Genomic DNA, 15,899 nt, shown 5'->3' with positions numbered 1-15,899 from the left:
GTGACAAATGTTAATTAGATTTATTGTGGAGATTATTTTGTAATATATACGAATACTGAATCATTAGGCTGTACACCTAAAACAAACACAATGTTATATGTCAGTTATTACTGCAATTTAAAGAATAAAAAACAGGAACTGAAAAAGAGTAAAAAAAAAAACCCAGGAAATTGGCATTGATACAATCCATAGAGCTTATTCATATTTCACCAGTTTTACATGCACTCATTTGTATGTGTATGTGTATATATGTATAACTCTGTGCAATTGTATCTTGTAGAGTCATGGAACAACCACCACAATCAATGCTCCTTAGTGCTACCCCTTTAATAGCCACACCCACCAGCCTTCATCCTTAACCCTGGGGTCTATCTGGGGGTTCTCTATTAATTTCCACTGATCTATGTATATAGCCCTTTGCCAATAAATACCACACCATCTTTATGACTATAGCTGCATAATAAGCCTTAACATCAAGTCTAGTGATTTTTTATTTTTCTTTTTCAAAATTGTTTTAGCCATCCTAGGTCCTTTGCTTTTCCACACACATTTTATTTTTTTTTTAAATCTCTATTTATTTATTTGGCTATGCCGGGTCCTAGTTGCAGCACACGGGATCTTTAGTTGCGGCATGCGAACTCTTAGTTGCAGCATGTGAGATATAGTTCCCTGACTGGAGATTGAACCCAGGCCCCCTGCATTGGGAGTGCAGGGTCTTAGCCACTGGATCGCCAGGGAAGTCCCTCCACACACATTTTAGAATAAGCTTTTCTATGTCTACCAAAAATTTTTTTTGCTGGAATTTTGCTGGGAATTGTGTGAAATCTATAGATCAATTTGGGGGAGAACTGACATCTTTATTATAACTCTTCCAATCCCTGAGTATAGTGTATCTCTTCATTTATTTAGGTGTTCTCTGATTTCTTTAATCAGCATTTAAAATTTCTTTGTATACAGAATGTGTACAGTTTTTGAAGTTTATATGTAAGTATTTCATTCTATTTTGAGTTTTTGGGTAAGTTCTTTGGGATTTTCTACGTATACAATCGTGTCATCTTCAAAAATTTGTTAAGAGGGTAGATCCCCTGTTAAATGTTTTTAAAGATAAAAACAAATCATTTCGAATTTAATGGGAAGTGGTCCTCTGTCCTTCATATACCTTCCCAGAAACACTTCATGGGAAGGTGTATTTTAAGGATCAACAAGATGGGAGATGACAACCACTTAGTGGGAAACAAATAGTATTGGTGAAAGGTTTTTAAACAAAACCATTGGGGCTTCCCTGCTGGCGCAGTGGCTGAGAGTCTGCCTGCCAATGCAGGGGACACAGGTTCTATCCCTGGTCCGGGAGGATCCCACATGCCATGGAGCAACTACGCCCGTGCATCACAACTACTGAGCCTGCGCTCTAGAGCCCACGAGCCACAACTACTGAGCCCGCGAGCCACAATTACTGAAACCTGCGCGCCTGGAGCCTGTGCTCTGCAGCAAGACAAGCCACCTGCAATGAGAAGCCCATGCATGGCAACGAAGAGTAGACCCCGCTCGCCACAACTGGAGAGAGCCCATGCGCAGCAACGAAGACCCAATGCAGCCAAAAATAAATAAATAATTTTTTTTAAAAAATTAAAAACCAGGTAAAGGAACTTGGCAGCGACTCCTGAGGAATTGATCAGATTTTGTCCACTTTGTGAAATGTCCCCAGGGAAGAACTTCGGACTTAAGTCTTCCTCGTTTGTTGCTTTTTACTCAACATACTTCCTGTGGATAGAGAAGTTTTCAAAGTTACATTTTATGTTGAGTCTTCTGCTTAAATGTTTTTCATTAATAATTCACTAATCGATTAAACAATATTGAGCACCTGCTTAATTTCAGGCTTTTGTCCAAGGCCTGAATAAGATGAATGAGAGACGTTCTTTTGCTTGAGCTGTATAGTTGCGGATCTGGGACGTAAACACTTATCACTAAGTAAAATGTCTATGAAAGTTTGTATCAGGAGCACAAAGTCCAAAATGGTAAATTTGGATGGGAGTAAACAAAATGTGTGTGGGTTGGGGTCGTGGTGGTCAGCAAAATCCCCAATGCAAAGTGATGCTTTAGCTGCTGATTTATTTCTTACAAATTTGACTGGAGATAAAGGGGCCCAGATGAGTTTTTAAAAACCCTGCAGGCTTCTTCTTGAGGTCCAGATTTGACCCATACTTACTCCCGGGTTTCAAAATCTTATTTCAAAACTGCTACACTCAGATTTCATGGAAGGGGCTCCTTGTAAGGCTTGACAGCTGACACTTAAAATATAGATAAGACAGTCCTCTCAGAGTCTATGTCACTGATGAGAAAGAGGAAAACAGCCCCTGGCATATGGAAGCTGGCCTGGCACTCAAGGCTCAGCCTGTTCTTCTGTGAGCATAGAGAAATTCACACACCAACGTCTGACAAGGCCCCTCTATGATGGTAACGAAGTGAGACAAAACCAAGACCACTGTGTAATCATGTCTGAACACAGACAAAATACGAATGTCATCCAAATCTCAGAAATGAACAAACATCCTCCTCTACTGGCTTATATGAGGCCCTGCTGCTGTCTTTTTTCCCCCAATACAGCTTTAGCCTTGGTATAATCTAGTGTAGTTTTACAGTGTTGATTATAAATATTTCTTGTCTTTAGATACTTATGACTTACACCTTATCTCCTCTGACAGCTAGCCTTGATTTCGCCTCTCCCAAATCTAGGCTCCAAATTCAGAATAATAAAATTATTAAAATGTCTTTTATGCCTAAACTATCTTTGGGTTTCCTGAAATGGCCACTAGGGAATATGAAGATTTGCTTCTCAATTCTATACAAGAAAGAACAATAAGAATAAATTTTTCTACCTTTTAATTAAGTTCAAACTGTAAAAATAATGGTGATAAACTTAACAAATTAAGAGTTTATCTTCCTATGTTAGTTATGCATAATTAAATATGGTAATTATATCTTTCAATGATTGAATACATTTCAAGTTAAAAGAAACATACATTTAAGCACAAAGACTGATGCAATGACTCTCTTCCAAACATTTTTCCAGGATTCTGGATTCACAAACCATTTTTCTTTTTTGTTCAAAATATTTGTGGACAGGCACTTGAGGTACTGACTCAGTTACATAGGACTCATGAAAGTCCTATTGCTTAGATCCAATAACCAAAACATATCCACTTTGCAAGCTGTAAGTCACACTCCTTCCTTCACCTGAAACAGAAAACCCCCATGGTTGCTTATGCCTTTTAGGAGATTATCTATGCCCTGGACAGACCTTCTAGAGACTCTTAAATAACTATGATTTAGTTGTATTTGTTAATGGTTCAAACAGGAAAAGTAAAACTAAAAAATTGCTAAATAGGGTATGATATTATGGACTTAAATGTCCCCTTGAAATATAAGCTTCTCATAGAAATTAAATCAGTTCTGATAGCTAACTTAATTGCCCTTGCTCAGACTAACTGACAAAATATAAAAGAGGATATTTCATACTGGTAGTAAATATGTGATTTTAGGTTAATTCCATGATGTCCTCATGGTTTAGAAGAAGATTTCCTGACCTCTCTAGGAACCTCTATAAAATAAATGGTGACTTAAAAGACCTTGAGATGCTTTGCCATTATCTAAGATAACCATGATAAAAACAGATTTTAGCAAAAACACTTCATGGTATCACCCTTAATAGCAGAGATGGTTTGGCCACAGCACTGAACCAACAGTAGTGGGGAAATGGTAAGAGGTATTGCTGAGGCATGTCCTACCTGTAATCTCACAAATCCTGAAAGTCTGTAAAGGTAGGAAATAGGAACCAGAGCCTCGAGGTCCCCTTAAACATCTCCAAATGGGCAATGAGTGTGTTCTGGTTATTGTTGTGTATTCTTAGGGTGGGTTGAGGCCTCTGCTTGCTGGAGAGCTGAGTGAAATGGTTTCCCACTCCTGATATGGGAAATCCCAAGGTATCTCTCCAGTAACAGGGACACACATTTTGCTGGTATTGCCATTTTAAAATCCTTTAAAATATTACATTTTACTCAGAAATTCCTCTGTACATACCATATTCAAACTCAGAAAAAAATAAAGAAAATTAACAGAATTCTAAAATTTTAATTATTAAAGCTCTCAAAAACCCTCAGACTTCCCAGGCCCAAAGTACTACGATTAGCCCGATGATGATAAACCACTCAAGGATCCACAAGTTTCCTCCTTATATGTTAATAAAAAACTGCCTCATGCATTTGGGAATTTCACTTCCAATCCCAGGTTCTACTCTATTACAAGCTAATGTGACTGAATATTCCAGGAGATTCATAAAATATCTCCAACTTTATGACCACATCCTCCGTGTGATCTGCCACCTGGAGGTCTGGTCTTCTGAAATAGGCAACAGAAATAAAACTTCCATTGACCCTTAGTGAAAACTTTCTTGTTGGTACTATTAACAACTGATATATCAGTAAAACTCCAAGGTATTGATACTTAGATTTTTTTTCAGTATATAAAATGTTTAACTTAAAAGATATACATCACTTCCTCCCACACTACTGGACATCTATTTCATCAGAAGACCTTAGACTAAGGATTGTTAGGAATCTTCCAGAAGCCTCTAACAGCGGAAGTGGGCAACTTCTCCCTGAGACAACAAAAGCTGCTGTCTTCGGAAGGGGATAGGTTCCACCCAAGATGACAGAGTGAGATTAATTTTCTCATTTTTCAACATTCTTTTTCTGTCCCTTTGCCCTTCTAATATTACCTTCTATTGCCCTTCTAATATTACCTATTAAGACACTTTTACACCCTCCAGAACGATATGTGATCTCCCTTATCTTCATCCTATTATTTTTGAACCCCTATTGCCCTCTTCTGCCACTTCAGGGAAAACTCTCCTATATGTTTTTCCCACTCATAGGTGCTGCTCTGAATTTAACTGATTGCTGGATCTAGTATCCTCCACCAGACCCTGCTGACACTAATATAATATCACTTCCTTTAAACATCTCGGAAGACAGATTCCCTTTTATAGGCCCCTTCTGGCACTTAAGCTTCCCTCATATCATTAATCCCAACCTTCAGCCTTATAAAAATGGACCTTGACCTCACATTATCAGAAGGCTTTTGCTAAGGTTATTATAATACCATCAGCGAGACCTGCCAACCAGGAGTAGGCAACATTATTGAGGCTTTCTTGACCACGACAGTCAGTTCGTCCTCTTCAGAAAACACCCTGCTTTGCTGAACTATGTAGTTCCACTCAAAAATTTGTCTGCCTCGAAGGACACCAAACTGGCTTACCCCTGTTGTGATAAATGATACTTATACGTCCAGTACAGTTTACTTCCAACTAGAGTACTCCATTTTATGTGGATAGGCTTACACCGATCTGCCACACACTGATTTATCCTGTGTATTCAGGATAATTGTGAGACACTTTTACATATTTAGAGGTACCATCCCTCCTGTGGATCCTGTTTCTCTGGAAAAAATACAACCCAGAAACCTTCAAAATGCAGTGCACCCAAGCTTATTAAAAAACAAAACAGAGGGCTTCCCTGGTGGCACAGTGGTTGAGAGTCCGCCTGCCGATGCAGGGGACACAGGTTCGCACCCAGATCCGGGAAGATCCCACATGCCGTGGAGCGGCTGGGCCCATGAGCCATGGCCACTGAGCCTGCGCGTCCGGAGCCTGTGCTCTGCAACGGGAGAGGCCACAACAGTGAGAGGCTCGAGTACTGCAAAAAAACCAAACAAAATACAAAACAAAACAAAACTCCCAGAAGGTATAAGTAACTCTGTTTTCATGCATACTATGTAACTGGCAATTCCCCCATTAGGGATAATATCACTGACAAACACGGCTCAAAACTTGCCTTAGACCCTAACAAAAATCATAAGTGACACAAATTCAGCTTCGAAAGACAAACTAGTCTAAACCCATTAGTTAGGATTGTTATGGACAATCATGCAGTCCTTAATTCCCTCTTAACCAGCCAAAGGGGAAGTTATGCTACAGCAAACACTATTGCTGTACCTATTGATAAAGGTGATTCAGATATCAGGACCCATATAGTGAAGCCCACCCGGGTGGCCGGGCCCACATCACAAACCTAAACCTAAATCAGCCAGCACTTATAGGAAACACCTGTCAAGGAATTTTATCATACACCAATCACTATCCTCCAGCTCAGCTTTAGCAATTTACCTTAGAAAACAGGACTTGCTAGCCTTATAAGGAAATCCCCGACCTCGTAGCCAATCATGCCCTGTTTTGGCACTGCCTCTTTCAACTCTATAAAACTCGCTCTTGCCAAAATCCCTTAGGAAGAGCGCTTCACTACATGTGAGGCATTGTACTCCCCCAATCCGTGGACTGTTTTCCTGTAAATAAAGGACATCAAGCTCATTACTAAGTTGTTTTGTTTTGTCAACTGATGGTTTTGGCAATGAGTTGGGACCTGAAGACAGCTACTGAAGATCCCATGAACCGCTTCAAAACACAGGTGAAGTTACCCACAGAGCCCTTTTAGTTTGCGGCCTCTTCAGCCACTCTCCGGGATCTCTGGTAAGCTTCTCTTGGGTTTATCCCTGCTTATTTTGTGTTCTGAGCTCTTTAAGTTTGTTTGTCCTCATCCTTCTGAGTGGAAAATTAGGATGTGAAAGACTCCAGATTGTTCTGGGTGAGACTTACTGCACCACAACATTTGAGTTTGTTGCCAGCTTCATCTACAAGGTGAGCTGCCTTCAGGAAGTCCTCATAGGTCTCAAGAACTGGGCACAGGCAGCCAGAAACAGTAAGTCTCATTGAATTAGGGAGGATTATTTCGACAGGGGAAAATAATGGGTACTCTTCAATCTAAGAAAGCAAGATGGCAGCTGTTAGGGGAGTCACAAAGCCTCAAGGTAAGTCCACAGCATAAGCCAGAGTGGGACTTGGGGGAACAAATTAAGACAAGAAATTCGACTGTTTTGACCAATGGCACATCAAAATCTAAGTAGGTACAAGTCAGACTATTAAAAACCATTAGGATGTCTGCCACTGTAAAGAAACCTTCTCATGAAAGGAATAATAGATCTATTGCTAACAGGAATCTCAGAAGCCATAGCCACAAAATTGGTGGGTACAGGTCAAGCACTTAAAAGCCGTTAGAGTGCTTGCCACCTAACTCTAACCTTACCCGCCAACCTCAAGAAGAGTTCTAGGGCTTCCCTGGTGGTGCAGTGGTTGAGAGTCCGCCTGCCGATGCAGGGGACACGGGTTCGTGCCCCGGTCTGGGAAGACCCCACATGCTGCGGAGCGGCTGGGCCCGTGAGCCATGGCCGCTGAGCCTGCACGTCCGGAGCCTGTGCTCCGCAACGGGAGAGGCCACAACAGTGAGAGGCCCTCGTACCGCAAAAAAACAAAAAAAAACCAAAGAGGAGTTCTATGCAAACAGGCATGCTGTAAAACACCACAAAATCCCCAACCCACTGGCACATTCCTCTTAGGTATTAATTTCGCTCTGAGATACCCAAGACTTAGCTAAAGAAACGGGATTCTCAAGTTTCAAAGAATTAAGCACACCACCTTGTGGCACACCTGCTAATTCTGTGTCTAAGAACTGTGGTCCCAGAAGCTGTCAATATCTACAAAAATGGCAAAATCTTACTAAGACCATCTAGAATCACAGTGGTCATTATGTGGTACATTCCAATTAGACAAGATCATTCATTTAAGAAGTGTACTTGAGGGATTTCCCCGGTGGCACAATGGTTAAGAATCCGCCTGCTAATGCAGGGGACACGGGTTCGAGCCCTGGTCCGAAGATCCCTCATGCCATGTAGCAACGAAGCCCGTGTGCCACAGCTACTGAGCCTGCGCTCTGGAGCCTGCGAGCCACGACTACTGAGCCCACGTGCTATAACTACTAGAGCCCGTGCTCCGCAACAAGAGAAGCCCCCACAACGAGAAGCCCGAGCACCGCAACGAAGACCCGATGCAGCCAATAAATAAATAAATAAAATTTATTTTAAAAAAAAGTCTTCTTCACAAATATTGAGTACTAGTAAAAAGCTTTAGCCATCTGAGCAGGTAAACTTATTCCATCTGCAGGAAACACAATTTCAATCCAACTGTTCTTTCATGAACTAGTGAATTTTATATGATCATACATTTCTCATGGCTAAACATTTTTAAACAAAAGCTCTAAGATCTCTGCTTGCATCTGTCTGTATGTGTATGTATGTCTATGTATTGTGTATGTATGTGTATGTATTGTAAAACAAAGAATGTTTCCCCACATCCAGTTCTACAAGGATCAAGTCATTAGCTGCTGCAGACCCTGACATTCAGCATACCCTGAAAGGAATTCAGGATGAAAAACAGGATGAAGTATCTGTGTTTTGGATATATGGGCCCCTAGATAGTTAAGATGCATATCTCAGGAAGAATTTTAATGACCCCAGATTCTTGCATCTTCCCATACATAGATTAGCACCAAAATCATTAACTTGAGAGATCTGTTTTTGTGATTAGTGGTAATCTTTTACCAAGATGTATACTTGACTACATGTATTCCCCAGCACCCGAAATTCATATATATCCTGGTGGCCCCCCTACCGCTTCACAGCAGTTCCTAAGAGCTATCTGAAAGGCTGTCTCCTGGGCTCTAGTCCTCAGTAAATCCCTGAATAAAATTGAAACTCACAGCTTTCATGTTCTGCATTTTTTATTTCAGTTGACAGTTTTGGTGACCACGAGAGAACCCAGAGCAGACATCTCTCCTTTGCCTGAATTCTAGGAGGATCTGGAGCCTTGGTACCAGCAAGGGCACCTTGTGCCCATCCTCCTCCCCAGCAAGTCCACACAAATTTGGGTGACTCTCTCTTGGTCTTGGATCACCCATCTTGGTTGATGATCCTGAGTTTTATTTGGTGGTGCATTAAAAAGGAACCAGATCTGTCAGTTGAAAGATACTAAAATTTTGCTCAGTTGAAAGATACTTAGGGATTCTCCGGTTGAAAGACACTGGGAAGATTTTGCTCAATTGGAAGACACTGAGTGCCCATGGTGGTTTTAGGCTGCTGGGGAGAGAAACTGAGACATGTGAAAGAGCTGAAACGACTCCGGCGTGACACCTAGAAGAGTTAATCTTACCTACAGCCCATCTACCCATCACACAGTTTTCAACAGTGATTTTATCCCAGCAAAAGAACAACTTTAAATTGAGTACTATACTAGAGTCTCCCAAACAGAAGTAAAAGGAGCACCAGATAACCTCTGACTAATACCCCAGCCGGGTTTAGGTACACACAAAATGTATACTTGCAAGTACTTACTTAATTGGTTTCCATTTGCGTGGAATAACTTTTTCTATCCCCTCATTTTCAGAATGTATGTGTCTCCAGATCTGAAGTGAGTCTCTCATAGGCAGCATATATACGGGTCTTGTTTTTAATATCCAGTCAGCCAGTCTTTGGTCGGCGTTTACATGTAAGGTAATTATCAATATGTATGTTCCTATTGCCATTTTGTTAATTATTTTGGATTTGTTTTTATAGGTCTTTTTCCCCCCTTTCTTCTTTTGTTCTCTGGTGATCTGATAACTATCTTTAGTATTACGTTTGGATTCATTTTTCTTTTTTGCATGTATGTCTATTATAGATTTTTGGTTTACAATTACCATGAGGTTTTTCTATAGCAGTCTATAAATACATATTAATATTATTGTTTTAAGCTGCTGAGCTCTTGATTTCAAATGCATTTTAGATACCCTGCATTTGTACTCTCCTCCCCTCATGATGACTGTTTTTGACATCATATTTTAGACACCTAATTGTATGTAAAATACAATACAATCATACATCTAATTGTTTTGTGTATCCCTTAACTGCTTATTGTGGATACAGATGATTTTACTACTTTTGTCTTTTATCCTCCATACTAGGTTTTTGTGTGCATGATTTCCTGCCTTTACTGTATGTTTGCCTTTACCAGTGAACTTTTCCATTTTGTAATTTTCTTGTTTCTAGTTATGGCCTTTTCTTTTTCACCTAGACAATTCCTTTAACATTTACTGTAAAGCTGGTTTGGTGGTGCTGAATTCTTTTAGCTTTTGCTTATCTGTAAAGCTTTTGATTTCTTCATCAAATCTGAATGAGAGCCTTGCTGGATGAGTATTCTTGGTCGTAGGTTTTTCCCTTTCATCACTTTAAATATATCATGACACTCCCTTCTGGCCTGCTGAGTTCCTGCTGAAAAATCAGCTGACAGCCTTATGGGAGTTCCCTTTTATGTTATTTGTTGCTTTTCCATTGCTGCTTTTAATATTCTCACTTTTTTTAATCCTTATATCTGGCATAAATTTTTAATAATTTAATATTTAAAAATTGAAGTATAGTTGATTTACAATGATTCAGGTATACAGCAAGTGATTCAGTAATACACACACACACACACACATATATTCTTTTTCAGATAATTTTCCAATATATGTTGTTACAAGATATTGGCTATAGTTCCATGTGCTATACAGTAGGTCCTTATTGTTTACCTATTTTATATATAATAGTGTGTATCTGTTAATCCCAAATTCCCAATTTATCCCTCTTGCCCTTTCCCCTTTGGTAACCATAAATTTGTTGTCTTTGAATCTATTTCTGTTTTGTAAATAAGTTCATTTGTATCATTCTTTTAGATTCCACATACAAGTGATATCATATAATGTTTATCTTTCTCTGACTTACTTAGTCTGATAATCTCCAGGTCCATCCATGTTGCTGCAAAAGGCATTATTTCATTCTTTTTAATGGCTGAGTAATATTCCACTGTATATATGTACCACATCTTCTTTATCCATCCATCTGTCAATGGACATTTAGGTTGCTTCCATGTCTTGGCTATTGTAAATAGTGCTGCAATGAACATTGGGGTGCATGTATCTATTTGAATTATAGTTTTGTCCATATATATGCCCAGGAGTAGGATTGCTGGATCAGAAGGTAACTCTATTTTAGCTTTTTAGGAACCTCCATACTGTTCTCCACAGTGGCTGCACCAATCTACATTCCCACCAACAGTGTAGAAGGGTTCCCCTTTCTCCACACCCTCTCCAGCATTTATTATTTGTAGACTTTTTTTTTTTTTTTTTTTTGCGGTACATGGACCTCTCACTGTTGTGGCCTCTCCCGTTGCGGAGCACAGGCTCCGGACGCACAGACCCAGAGGCCATGGCTCACGGGCCTAGCCGCTCCGCGGCATGTGGTATCTTCCCAGACTGGGGCACAAACCCACGTCCCCTGCATCAGCAGGCAGACTCTCAACCACTGCGCCACCAGGGAAGCCCTATTTGTAGACTTTTTGATGATGGCCATTCTGACTGTAGTGAGGTGATATCTCATTGTAGTTTTGATTTGCATTTCTCTAATAATTAGTGATGTTGAACATCTTTTCATATGCCTGTTGACCATCTGTATGTCATCTTTGGAGAAGTGTCTACTTAGATCTTCTGCTCATTTTTTGATAGGGTTGTTTGTTTTATTGCTGTTGAGCTGTAGGAGTGATTTGTATATTTTGGAAATTAAGCCCTTGTCAGTTGCATTGTTTGCAAATATTTTCTCCCAGTACATAGATTTTCTTTTTGTTTTATTTATGGTTTCCTTTGCTGTACAAAAGCTTTTAAGTTTCATTAGACCCCATTTGTTCATTTTTGATTTTGTTTCCATTACTCTAGGAAATGGATCAAAAAAATATTGCTGTGATTTATGTCAAAGACTGTTCTGCCTATGCTTTGCTCTAGGAATTTTATAGTATCTGGTCTTACATTTAGGTCTTTAATCCATTTTGAGTTTATTTTAGTATGTGGTATTAGAGAATGTTCTAATTTCATTTTTTACATGTAGCTGTCCAGTTTTCCCAGCACGACTTATTGCAGAGATATTCTTTTCGCCATTGTATATTCCTGCCTCCTTTGCAGTAGATTAATTGACCATAAGTGTGTGAGTTTGTTTCTGGGATTTCTGTTCTGTTCCATTGATCTATAGTTCTATTTTTGTGCCAGTACCATACTGTTTTGTTTTGTTTTGTTTTTGCGGTATGCGGGCCTCTCACTGTTGTGGCCTCTCCTGTTGCGGAGCACAGGCTCCCGACGTGCAGGCTCAGCAGCCATGGCTCATGGGCCCAGCCACTCCGCGGCATGTGGGATCTTCCCGTACCGGGGCACGAACCCATGTCCCCTGCATCGGCAGGCAGACTCTCAACCACTGCGCCACCAGGGACGCCCCAGTACTGTACTGTTTTGATTACTGTAGCTTTGTAGTATAGTCTGAAGTCAGGGAACATGATTTCTCCAGCTCTGTTCTTTCTCAAGATTGTTTTGGCTATTTGTGGTCTTTTGTGGTTCCATAAAAAATTTTAAAAATTATTTTGTTCCAGTTCTGTGAAAAATGTTGTCATTGGTAATTTGATAGGGATTGCTTTGAATCTATAGATTGCCTTGGGTGGTATAGTCATTTTAACAATATTGATTCTTCCAATCCAAAAACACAGTATACCTTTTCATCTGTTTGTGTGGCCTTTTATCAGCACCTTATATTTTTCAGAGTACAGGTCTTTTGCCTCCTTAGGTAGGTTTATTCCTAGGTATTTTATTTTTTTGGATGCGATGGTAAATGCGATTGTTTCATTAGTTTCTCTTTCTGATAGTTTGTTGTTAGTGTATAGAAATGCTGCAGATTTCTGTATATTAATTTTGTATCCTGCAACTTTTCCAGTTTCATTGATGAGCTCTAGTACTTGTCTGGTAGCATCTTTAGGATTTTCTATGTGTAGTATCATGTCATCTGCAAACAGTGACAGTTTTACTACTTTCTTTCCAATTTTGATTCCTTTTGTTTCTTTTTTCTTCTCTGATTGCTGTGGCTAGGACTTCCAAAACTATGTTGATTAAAAGTGGAGAGAGTGGGAATTCTTGTCTTGTTTCTGATCTTAGAGCGAATGCTTTCAGCTTTCTCCCTTGAGTATGATATTAGCTGTGGGTATGTCATATATGGCCTTTATTATGTTGAGGTATGTTCCCTCTATGCCCACTTTCTGGAGAGTTTTATTTGTTTTGTTTTGTTTTTTACCATAAATGGATGTTGAAGTTTATCAAAAGATTTTACTGCATCTATTGAGATGATCATGTTCTTTATTCTTCAATTTGTTAATGTGGTGTATCACATTAATTGATTTGTGGTTATTAAAAAATCCTTGCATCCCTGGGAAAAATTCCACTTGATCATTGTGTGTGATCCTTTTAAGGTATTGTTGGATTCAGTTTGCTAGTATTTTGTTGAGGAGTTTTGCATCTATATTCACCAGTAATATTGGCCTGTAATTTTCTTTTTTTGTGGTATCTTTGTCTGGTTTTGGTATCAGGGTGATGGTGCCCTCATAGAATGAGTTTGAAAGTGTTCCCTTCTCTGAAATTTTTTGGAATAGTTTCAGAAGAATAGGTGTTAACCCTTCTCTAAGTGTTTGATAGAATTCACCTGTGAAGCCATCTGGTCCTAGACTTTTGTTTGTTGGAAGTTCTTAAATTACTGATTTCAGTATTGGTAATTGGTCTGTTCATATTTTCTATTTCTTCCTGGTTCAGTCTTGGGAGATTGTACCTTTCTAAGAATTTGTCCATTTCTTCTAGGTTGTCCATTTTATTGGCATATAGTTGCTCATAGTAGTCTCTTATGATCCTTTGTATTTCTGTGGTGTCGGTTGTAACTCCTCCATTTTCATTTCTGATTTTGATTTGGCCCTTTCCCTTTTTTTCTTGATGAGTGTAGCTTAAGGTTTATCAATTTTGTTTATCTTTTGAAAGAACCAGGTTTTAGTTTCCTTGTTCTTTTCTATTATTTTTTTAGTGTCTATCATTTATTTCTTCTCTGCTCTTTATGATTTCTTTCCTTCTACTAACTTTAGGTTTTGTTTGTTTTTCTTTCTCTAGCTCCTTCACATGCAAGGTTAGGTTGTTTATTTGAAATTTTTCTTGTTTCCTGAGGTAATCTTGCATAGCTATAAACTTCTCTCTTAGCACTGCTTTTGCTGCATCCTATAGGTTTTGGATTGTTGTGTTTTCATTTGTCTCTAGGTATTTTTTATTTCCATTTGTCTCTAGACATTTTTAAATTTCCTCTTTGATTTCTTCAGTGATCCACTGTTGTTTAGTACCATATTGTTTAGCCTCCACGTGTTTGTGTTTTTTGCAGTTTTTTTCTTGTAGTTGATTTCTAGTCTCATAGTGTTGTGGTCTGAAAAGATGCTTGATATGAATTCAATTTTCTTAAATTTACTGAGGCTTGCTTTGTGGCCCAGCATGTGATCTATCCTGGAGAATGTTCCATGTGCACTTGAGAAGAATGTGTTTTCTGCTTTCAGGTGGAATGCTCTATAAGTATCAATTAAATCTATTTGTTCTAATGTGTTATTTAAGTCCTGTGTTTCCTCATTGATTTTCTGTCTGGATGATCTGTCCATTGATGTAAGTGTGGTGTTAAAGTCCCCCACTATTATTGTGTTACTGTTGATTTCTCCTTTTATGTCTGTTAATATTTGCCTTGTATGTTGTGGTGCTCCTATGTTGGGTGTATATATATTTACAGTTACTAGTTAATATTCTCTCTTTATCTTTAATTTTGTCATTTTGATTACAATGTATCTTGGCGTGTTCCTCTTTGGGTTAATCCTGTATGGGACTCTCTGTGCTTCCTGGACGTGTGGGACTGTTCTCCTTCCCAGGTTAAGGAAGTTTTCAGCTATTATCTATTCAAATATTTTCTCAGGCCCTTTCTCTCTTCTCCTTCTTGGACCTCCATAATGTGAATATTATGCTTGAGGTTGTCCCAGAGGTCTCTTAAACTATCCTCATTTCTTTTCTTTCTTTTTTGTGTTCAGTGGCAGTGATTTCAACTACTGTCTTCCAGCTCACTGATCCATTCTTCTGTATCTTTTATTCCACTATTTGATTACTTGTAGTGTGTTTTTTATTTCAGTTATTGTGTTCTTCATCTCTGATTGTTCTTTAACTCTTTGTTAAAAACTTCTAACTTCTCACTCTGTGTATCCATTCTCCTCCCGATTTCTTGGATCATCTTTATGAGCACTACTCTGAACTCTTTCTTGGGTAGACTGCCTATCTCCACTTCACTTAGTTGTTCTGGGGTTTTGTTCCTTCGTCTGGAACATATTCCTCTGCTGCCTCATTTTTTCTAAGTTGCTATTTGTACTTTTATGTATGTGGTAGGTTAGTTACATTTCTTGACCTTGGAGAAGTGACCCTCTGTAGGAGATGTCCTGTGCATTCCAGCAGTACACTCCCTCTCGTCACCCAAGACATATGCCCTAGGGACTCCCCCAAGAGGGCTGCGTGGGCCCTTCTCTTGTGGCTGGCTGACCATGTGGATGGTCTGGTAGGCTTGGTTGGCCCCTAGTCCGGTTGGTTGCCAGGCTCTGCCTCGTGCAGATGCTGCTGGCTGTATAGTGGGGCCTCGTCTGGAGGTGGCTGATTGCAGAACCCTAGGGGACCCCAGGGTTAGAGCTGGCTCACTGGTGGTCAGGTTCAGGGTCCTGAAGACTCTGGGGCTGTTGCCCACCCACTAGCAGGTAAAGCCAGATCCTGGGGTTAGTGCTGGATAACTGGCAGGCAGAGCTGATTCCTGGAGTCTGGCTGCAGGGCCCAGAGATCCCAGAGCTTGTTTCAGATTGTTGGGGTGGGGGCCGGTTCCTTACACAATTGATTATGGGGCATGGGGTGTCCCAAAAATTGCGTTGGCCTGCTAGTGGGCAGGACCAGGTCCCAGCTGGTCCTAGGGTAGGGTCTAACCTGCTGTTAGCAGACTCATTCCACAGTCTGTGGGGTTATAGTTTTCTT

The sequence above is a fragment of the Tursiops truncatus genome, chromosome X (assembly GCF_011762595.2).
Source record: "Tursiops truncatus isolate mTurTru1 chromosome X, mTurTru1.mat.Y, whole genome shotgun sequence".
In the NCBI taxonomy this organism is placed as follows: domain Eukaryota; kingdom Metazoa; phylum Chordata; class Mammalia; order Artiodactyla; family Delphinidae; genus Tursiops; species Tursiops truncatus.
The sequence above is the reverse complement of the archived record's forward strand: the minus strand, read 5'-3'. Positions refer to the sequence as shown.